Source organism: Pan troglodytes, chromosome 1 (assembly GCF_028858775.2).
Source record: "Pan troglodytes isolate AG18354 chromosome 1, NHGRI_mPanTro3-v2.0_pri, whole genome shotgun sequence".
Classification (NCBI taxonomy): Eukaryota; Metazoa; Chordata; class Mammalia; order Primates; family Hominidae; genus Pan; species Pan troglodytes.
In genome coordinates, this window is record NC_072398.2 from 186,858,045 (window position 1) to 186,867,770 (window position 9,726).

A 9,726-nucleotide genomic window follows, 5' to 3' on the forward strand; every position below is an offset into this window, starting at 1 on the left:
CTCGGCTCATCGCAACCTCCGCCTCCCGGGTTCAAGTGCTTTTCCTACCTCAGCCTCCTGAGTAGCTGGGATTACAGGCATGCACCACCACACCAGGCTAATTTTTTCTTTATTTTTAGTAGAGACGGGGTTTGTCCATGTTGCTCAGGCTGGTCTCGAACCCCTGACATCAGGTGATCTGCCCGCCTTGGACTCCCAAAGCACTGGGATTACAGGCATGAGCCACTGCACCCAGCCAGCTAACTTTAAAACCTAGGTTAAATATTAAATAATAATTTTTGGGTATCTGGATAATTTCTAATTAAGATAGAATGCTCAAACATGGGTCACCAAGCATAGTCTGTCTACCTTTACTTCTTACTTTTCTATATTATGGAGTGGCTTAACCTTTGGGTCATTTTCATGAGTGTGTTCATCATTGCCATTTTAAGAAAGTGTAGGCCAGGCCCAGTGGCCCACGCCTATAATCCCAGCACTTTGGGAGGCTGAGGCAGGTAGATCACTTGAGGTCAGGAGTTTGAGACCAGCCTGGCCAACATGGTGAAACCCCGTCTCTAGTAAAAATACAAAAATTAGCCAGGCGTGGTGGCACATGCCTGTAATCCCAACTACTGAAGAGGCTGAAGCAGGAGAATTGCTTGAACCCAGGAGGCGGAGGTGCAGTGAGCCGAGATCGTGCCATTGCACTCCAGCCTGGGTGACAGGGTGAGACTCTGTCCCCCCAGCAAAAAAAAAAAAAAAAAAAAAAAGTATAAAAAAGATATATGTATATGGCTGTGGGGGTCATATTATATATTCTTTGTAAACACTGTTGATTTGATAAAATGTTTGTATATAATAGATAGTTCTCAATGCCGTACCTCCCAGTTCTCTCCCTCCCTGAAACAGAACGTAGCTACTTAGGTAAAGTTGGAAAGAGGGTGATTGATAAAGTTGGAAGAAGGGTGATTGATACTGGGACCAACAGAGGCAGAGGAGTACGTCTGTGTGTTCGGTATACAGATTATTCTCTCCATAAGAAAACAAAAGCAATTCTTAAAATCAAACTAATCCTATTCCAGCAGGTACAGTTAAAAAAAAATAAATAAACTGAAACATATGTTTGTATTATATTCTACACTGGTAAAATCAGTAAAAAGATGTTACTTTTTAGGGCAAAATCATCAAATCAGTCTGACTTGCCCAAGGATTAAACCTTTCCTGATTACATGAACCGTGGATTATTGTATAAAATTGCTTCTGAGCTAGCAGTTTCTATGAAAAAGGTTTTTGTTTTGTTTTGCTTATCCCATTTAAAGTATTAGGAGTTCAGCTTCTTTGTTTTCTGGGAGTTTGGGCAAAATTGGGTTTACAAAAGCTCTTACTGGTCTCTATAAACCAATCAGGACAAAGCCTCGTTAATTTAAATCTTTATAATCTAATTTGTTAATACCCTCAGGAGGTAGAAAAATTTTCCCCATTCACACAATGAGATTTAAGGCTTTTCTCATTTACAGGCCTAGAGACCCCAGAGTTTGCAGCTTCATTTTTATAACTCCTCATCGGTCAGTAGCCACAGAACCACAAAAACTCACCAGTTCAGACAGATCTCAAAGGGTTCTTCTCCTTCTTTTGGGCACAAAAGAGTTTAAGTGACTTGATCTCACAAATAAACAATCTGTCATACAAAAAGAACTAACAGGCTGGGTGCGGTAGCTCATGCCTATAATCCCAGCACTTTGGGAGGCCAAGGCGGGCAGATCACCTGAGGTCAGGAGTTCGAGACCAGCCTGGCTAACATTGTGAAACCCCATTTCTACTAAAAATACAAAAAAATAGCAGGGTATGGTGGCGGGCACCTGTAATCCCAGCTACTTGGGAGGCTGAGGCAGGAGAATCACTAGAACCCAGGAGGCAGAGGTTGCAGTGAGCTGAGATCACGCTATTGCACTCCAGCTTGGGCAACAAGAGGGAAACTTTGTCAAAAAAAAAAAAAAAAAGAGCTAACAAACGAGATTCTCTGTCATCTCTCACCTATCAGAGACTAGATCCCACCAGCCACCCAGCAGAGATCACCAGTGGTCAAACCATGAAACCAGGCTCCTAACCAAGTCTGCTGCCTACCCAGGGGGAAGCTCACCACCCTGCACAAATTCAACTTGAATGCGTGGGCTGCCTTCTCACCCCAATCCCCTGCATTCATGGGCAGGCTATGGAACAGCAAAAATACAAGTTAGATGACTCACAAACAGCCCTAGCCAATAACCAGAAACTGAAAGAATCAGAAGGAAAAACGGGGAAACAGTCAGCAAAAGTAAAGTTCCAATGCCTCTTGGGATTCACTCAAGAAGTCAAGAAGAGACATAGCTGGGCTTAAACAATTTGTGAGATTCTATTGCTAATTCCAGCAGAAGGCATCTGGACAGAGCTTCCACTGCTGAATTCCCAGCACGCATATAAGGGAAGAAACCTGAAATCTTTAAGCAAAACAGCAAGATCTTGGGAAAGAAAGAGGCTCTACACGGCAGGTGACTGGTTAGTTGAATAATCTGAAACTCAGTGGCACAAACATGAAACTGTTTTATTTTCCTCCAGTCACTGCCTTCAACTCAGTGTTGTCACATTTCCCTTCTCTGTGCCTTAACAGTATCTTGGATGGGCTCATTAGTCTTCTAGTCATTCAATATACACTAGTCCTCTCTTATCCAAGGGGATACTTTCCAAGATGCTCCAACGGATGCCTGAAGCTTTGAATAATATCAGACCCTATATATGCTATGTTTTTTTTCCTATATGTACATACCTATGATAAAGTTTAATGTATAAATTACACACAGTAAGAGTTTAACAGTAATAATAAAATAAAACAATTATAACAATATACCAGCATCACTACTCTAGCACTTAGGGGCCATTATTAAGTAAAATAAGGGTTACTTGAACATAAGCACTGTGATACCGCAACAGTTGATCTGATAACCGAGACCTTTACCAAGCGACCAATGAAGGGTAGCATAGACAGAGTGGAAATGCTGGACAAAGGGATAAGTCAAAGAAATGATTCCTCCTGAGCAGGACGGAGTGGAATTGCTTGAGATCTTACCATGCTACTCAGAACAACATGCAATTTAAAATTTATGAATTGTTTGTTTCTGGATTTTTCTCATTTTATAATTTCAGAGTGTGGTCGACCTCAGGTAACTGAAACCGCAGATACAGGAGGAGGGACTACTGTAATTTAAAACTCCAGTCTGAGCCAGGCGCGGTGGCTCACACCTGTAATCCCAGCACTTTGGGAAGCCGAGGCGGGTGGATAACCTAAGGTCAGGAGTTCGAGACCAGCCTGGCCAAAACGGTGAAACCCTGTCTCTACTTAAAATACAAAAATTAGCTGGGCATGGTGGCAGGTGCCTGTAATCCCAGCTACTTGGGAGGCTGAGGCAGGAGAATTGCTTGAACCCAAGAGGCGGAGGTTGCAGTGAGCCAAGATCATGCCATTGCACTCCAGCTTGGGGAACAAGAGCGAGACTTTGTATGAAAAAAAACTCCAGTCTCACATTCATCAACCCATCACCATCATCATTACATTCCCACCTCTCTCCTCCTCCCCACCCCCTCTCCCATCCTGAAAGAGAATCATCTCTGCACTCTGCAGCCAGATAAACCAGAGATAACTGTCCATTTCAAGCTCCTTTCTTCTGATCCATTTGAATAAAAAAAGGAATGCTCAACAGATAATGGACTGAATGAAACAGCAGACCACACCTTTTTTCTTCTCTAAATTCCTTGTGTCAAAGCCTGACCTGTATGGGGATGGGAAGGTGGGGAAGAGGTTAAACTAGATTTGAGATCTGTTATCCATACATTTCTCATTTGTCTCTGTCTCCCAGTCTGTGACTTCTTAGCTTCCCTTGTTGAATCTTTACCTTCTTGTCTCTCTGGAGAGCCCTATCTCCTTTTTATTCCCTCCTGCTTCCCATCCCAGTCCTAGCCCTCCCCCATACTCACCATGGGCAGTGAATAAGTTATATCTGAAATCTTGACTTGAGTAATTTATTTCAAAGTTTCTCCTGGGAATCTGGGGAAGAATTTCTAATGGAGAGACTGTCAACCTTGATAGTCCCCAACATCCCCAAAACTCTTAGACTTCTTTATGAATCTGCCTCAATTTTCACTCTGGAGAAAGTAAGGGTAAAAAGGAAGTGTATCAGAATAGGGATGGGGTATAGTGGGGATAGGATGGAGATAGCAATGGGAGCTGGGATTCACCTGGAGCTGGAGATTGCAACAGATGGGAAAACAGACAGAAATGAAGATAGCGATATGGATGCAATGGAGACCACATGCAGATGGGGTTGGGAAAGAATCTGAGGATGGAGAGAGGGACAGCGGAGATAAGTGGGAGTGGAATGGAGATGGGCAGGTGGATCTGTAGGGATCCTTGGCCCCTCCCTGGGACCTATGAGCTCAGAACCAGTATGGAGATAGGAGTGGTGATGGAAGGAGAGTGGAAGTAGGAATAGGATGAGTGTACTTCCTGTGATGAGGTCTCCTCACTCAGCAGTCAACACTCGGGTAGGAAACTGGCAGGGTGGCTTGCTTGCTTGCTTTTCCCTCTTTCCCTCTCTCTCTTCCTCCCTCCCTTCCTTCCTTCCTTCCTGAGATGGGATCTCACTATGTTGCCCAGGCTGGTCTTAAACTCCTGGGCTCAAGCAATCCTCCCACCCCAGCCTCCAAAAGTGCTGAGATTACAGGCGTGAGCCACTGAACCTGGCTGCAGAGGCCACTTTCCACTTGGAAATGCTCTAGCTTCTGGCCAAAGTGGGGTTCCATGAACCAGAAGCAAGGACCTCACCAGGGAGCTTGTTAGAAATGCAGAATCCCTGGTCCTTCCCTGGGACCTACTAAACCAGAATCTGCATTTAGTAAGAGTCCCAGTGTGCACACTAAAGTTTAAGAAGCATTGTTCTAGAAAAAAATTAAAAAGAAAAAAATGGAAAATATAAGTAAATCAATGCATTGTGTGGAAACTTGAAAATATATACATGCAAAATGTTTTTAAAATAAGATGATAAAGGAAAAGAAATAATGAAAAAGAAGCACTGCTGTAGCGAATGCCATGGCTGAAGCAGTGGCCACTCACCTTTCCCAGGCCACACTGCTGTTTCTGTCCCTCCGCATTGATGCATTTCCTCTGGCATCCTGTCTACCAAATTCAGGAAAAGACACCAGGAGACTGGCATCATGAAAACTTCAGGTTATGCTTCATGTTTTTTTTTTAATCCCTTATAAGCACCATTCATTTTAAAAAGTTTTAATGTTTTTAAAACATTCCACCACCACCCACTTCAAAAATTAGAATTTACCCAGCACCCCAAAAGCAGCCCTTCATCCATACGAGACTTCCCTCAGGTCACACACCCCATTCTATCTCTAGAGGTAACCATGATCTTGAATTTTATGTTAGCTACTTGCTTGTTTTCCATTTTACCCCTTATATACACATCTCTCAACAATACAGTTTCATTTGGCTTGTTTTTTGACTTACTTTTTTCTTTTTCTATAGGGACAGACAGTAGACAGATCTCCCTCTGTCCTGTCATGACTCACTGCAGCCTTGAACTCCTGGCTCAAGTGATCCACACACCTCAGCCTCCTAAGTAGCTAGGACTCATCCTCCACCATACCTGACTAATTTTATTTTACATTTTTGTGCAGACAGGGTTTGGCTATGCTGCCTAGGTTTTGTTTTGTTTTTTTTTTTTACATTTATATAAATGGAGTAATTTGTATCTTGCTTCATATACTCAATCTATAAGATTCATAGTGCTGTAGTTCAGTCATTCCCATTGCTGAATAGTTTCCATCGTATAAATATATCACAATATATTTCTCAATTATGCTATTGATGAACAACAGGGTTACTGGATTATTGTAAAAATGCTGCTATGCCGCTCCTACACGAGTGGGCCCAGTGCCTGCATCAGCTCTTAGAGCTTCTCCCTACTGGGCAGCAGCAGCTTCTGGGCTGGCCTGGGCAGAGGCTATGGTGGGACCAGCGGCATGGGAGGCATCACCGCTGTCACAGTCAACCAGAGTCTGCTGAGCCCCCTTAGGAGGTGGATCTCAACATCCAGGCCATGCGCACCCAGGAGAAGGAGCAGATCAAGAACCCCACCAACAAGTTTGCCTCCTTCATCGACAAGGTGCGGTTCCTGGGGCAGCAGAACAAGATGCAGGAGACCAAGTGGAGCCTCCTGCAGCAGCAGCAGACGGCTGGGAGCAACACGGACAACATGTTCCAGAGCTACATCAACAACCTTAGGCGGCAGCTGGAGACTCTGGGCCAGGAGAAGCTGAAGCTGGAGACGGAGCTTGGCAACACGCAGGGGCTGGTGGAGGACTTCAAGAACAAGTACGAGGATGAGATCAATAAGCGTACAGAGATGGAGAATCAATTTGTCCTCATCAAGAAGGATGTGGATGAAGCTTACATGAACAAGTTAGAGCTGGAGTCTGGCCTGGAAGGGCTGACTGACGAGATCAACTTCCTCAGGCGGCTGTATGAAGAGAAGATCCGGGAGCTGCAGTCCCAGATCTCCGCCACGTCTGTGGTGCTGTCCATGGACAACAGCCGCTCCAGGGACACGGACAGCATCATCGCTGAGGTCAAGGCGCAGTACGAGATCGCCAACCGCAGGCGGTCTGAGGCTGAGAGCATGTACCAGATCAAGTATGAGAAGCTGCAGGCGCTGGCTGGGAAGCACTGGGATGACGTGCAGCATACAAAGACTGAGACCTCCGAGATAAACTGGAACATCAGTGGGCTCCAGGCTGAGACTGAGTGCCTCAAAGGCCAGAGGGCTTCCCTGGAGGCCGCCATCACAGATGCCGAGCAGCCTGAGGAGCTGGCAGTTAAGGGTGCCAACGCCAAGCTGTCCGAGCTGGAGGCCGCCCTCCAGCCGGCCAAGCAGGACATGGCGCGGCAGCTGCGTGAGTACTAGGAGCTGATGAACGTCAAGCTGACCCTGGACATCGAGATCGAGATCGCCACCTACAGGAAGCTGCTAGAGGGCGAGGAGAGCCGGCTGGAGTCTGGGATGCAGAACATGAGTATCCATACGAAGACCACCAGCAGCTATGCAGGTGCGCTGAGCTCGGCCTATGGGGGCCTCACGAGCCCCGGCCTCAGCTACCGTCTGGGCTCCAGCTTTGGCTCTGGCATGGGCGCCAGCTCCTTCAGCCGCACCAGCTCCACCAGGGCCGTGGTTGTGAAGAAGATCCAGACCTGCAACGGGAAGCCGGTGTCCGAGTCCTTTGACGTCCTGCCCAAGTGAACAGCCAGGGCAGCCCCTCCCAGCCTGCCCCTCCTGCGGCTGCCCCAGAGCCCGGGAGGGAGGCCGCTGTGCAGGGGAGCACAGGGAACAGGAGACCCACCTGAGGCTCAGCCCTAGCCCTCAGCCCACCTGCGGAGGAGTTTACTGCCTGGGGATACCCCCTTGCCCATGTCTCCAGCTACAAAACAATTCAATTGCTTTTTTCTTTTTTTTGTGTCCAAAATAAAACCTCAGCTAGCTCTGAAAAAAAAACAAAAATAAAAACAAAACATTGCTGCTATGATTGTTCTCATATAAGCATTCTGGCGAACATGCCACAAATCCTCTAGGGAAGTGAGCTCAAATTATTTTTCTCATTTACCTGTAAAAGCCTCTTTGTGTCCTTCCACACATTTAAATAAATAAGTTTATTATATTATATTATATATATGACAAGATATCAAGCAACATTTTTTTACGGCAGTTTTAGGTTCACAGAAAAAATAGGTAGAAAGTACAGAAAGTTTCCAAGCACCACTCTGGCCACATGTGCACAGCTATTCCCACTATCAACATCCTGCGCCAGAATGGTGCATTTGTTACAATCGATGAACCTACACTGACAGATCATTATCACACAAAGTCTACAGTTTCTATTAGGATTCACTCCTGGTGTTCGTGCTATGACTTTCTTTCTTTTTCTTTTTTTTTTCTGTGTGTGTGTGTGTGTGTGTGTATGTGTATGTGTGTGATGGAGTTTTGCTCTTCTTGCCCAGGCTGGAGTGCAATGGCAGGATCTCAGCTCACTGCAACCTCCATCTCCTGGGTTCAAGCGATTCTCCTGCCTCAGCCTCCTGAGCAGCTAGGATCACAGGTGCCCACCACCACACCTGGTTAATTTTTGTATTTTTAGTAGAGACAGGGTTTCACCGTTGTTGGCCAGGCTGGTCTCGAACTCCTGACCGCAAGTGATCTGTCCACCTCAAGTGATCTGCCCACCTCAGCCTCCCAAAGTGCTGGGATTATGAGTGTGAGTCACCGTGCCCGGCCTAAAGTGGGTTCTTTGTAGGAATATATAGTTGGGTCTTGTTTTTTGATCTACTCTGATAATCTTTTAATCAGTATATTTAGACCATTGACAATTAAAGTGATTATTGATATAGTTGGATTAATATCTACCATATTTGTTTTCTATTCATTGCCCTTCCTCTTTGTTCCCATTTTGACTTCCACTCTTTTGTTTGTTTGTTTGTTTGTTTGTTTTTGAGACAGGGTCTCAATCTATTGCCCAGGTTGGCAATAGAGTCTGCTCACTGCAGCCTCGACCTCATGGGTCCAGGTGATCCTCCCACCTCAGCCACCTGAGCAGCTGGGACTACAGGTGCATGCCACCATGCCTGGCTAATTTTTGTGGGGTTTTTTTGTTTGTTTGTTTGTTTTGTTTTGTTTTTGAGAAACACGGTTTCACTACATTGCCTAGGCTGGTCTCAAACTCCTGGGCTCAAGTGATCTGTCTGCCTCGGCCTCCCAAAGTGCTGGGATTACAGGCATGAGCCACCGTGCCTGGCTGCATTTTGTGGTTTTAACTGAGCATTTTATATGATTCAATTTTCTTAAAATATCAAGAAAATAGTAACTTTATAGTGGAGAAATTTGTGACCAAAGTTAACATCACCAGTAAAAAGACAAATAGATACCATGTGTCTCCTGACGTGATCATTGAGAAGGGCACAACGTCATTTATCTGGTATTCCTGCCAAAAAATGCATAACTCGAATTAATCATGAGGAAACATCAAACGAACCCAAATTAAAGGACATTCCACAAAGTAACCTGACTGTACTCTTCAAAATGTCGAGGTCATAAAAGATAAGGAAAGACGGAGGGAACTGTTTCAGTCATAAAGAAGACGGGACACATAACAACTGAAGGTAACTCATGGTCCAAGATTTTCTTTGCCTATAATGAATGTTATTAGGACAATTGGAAAAATTTGAATAAGACCATTTAGTATAAATATCAGCATTAGTTTCCTGATTATGAGGTTTATATTGTGGTTCTGTAACAGAATGGCCTTGTTTTTAGGAAATCTACACTGTATTTTGAGATAAAGATATATAGGTAGGTAGGTAGATAGAGCAAATGTGGTAAAAGGTTAACATCTGAGGAATCTGAGTGAGGGTACATGGGAATTCTTTGTAGTATTCTTGGAAACTTTCTGTAAATCTGAAATTATTTCAAAATAAAAAGTTAAAAAAATTCTGAAGGTACTTAGAGTCCTAGTATTTAGATGGTATTAGAGTGTTGTAGTAGTTGTGTTTTTAAATGTCAATGTTTATAGTACTCCAGAAATTATATCCTTTGCAACTATTCAATTTACAATGAAAATGTTAGATATCAACATAAAAATGTGAGGGTTTTTAGGGCAGTA

The 9,726-nt window shown here is 44.5% G+C and overlaps 1 pseudogene; it reads left to right on the forward strand.

Moving 5' to 3' along the window:
* Nucleotides 1-6,311: 6,311 nt before the first annotated feature.
* On the forward strand, nt 6,312-7,439 carry LOC456519 (keratin, type II cytoskeletal 8-like; annotated as a pseudogene).
* Nucleotides 7,440-9,726: the final 2,287 nt, after the last annotated feature.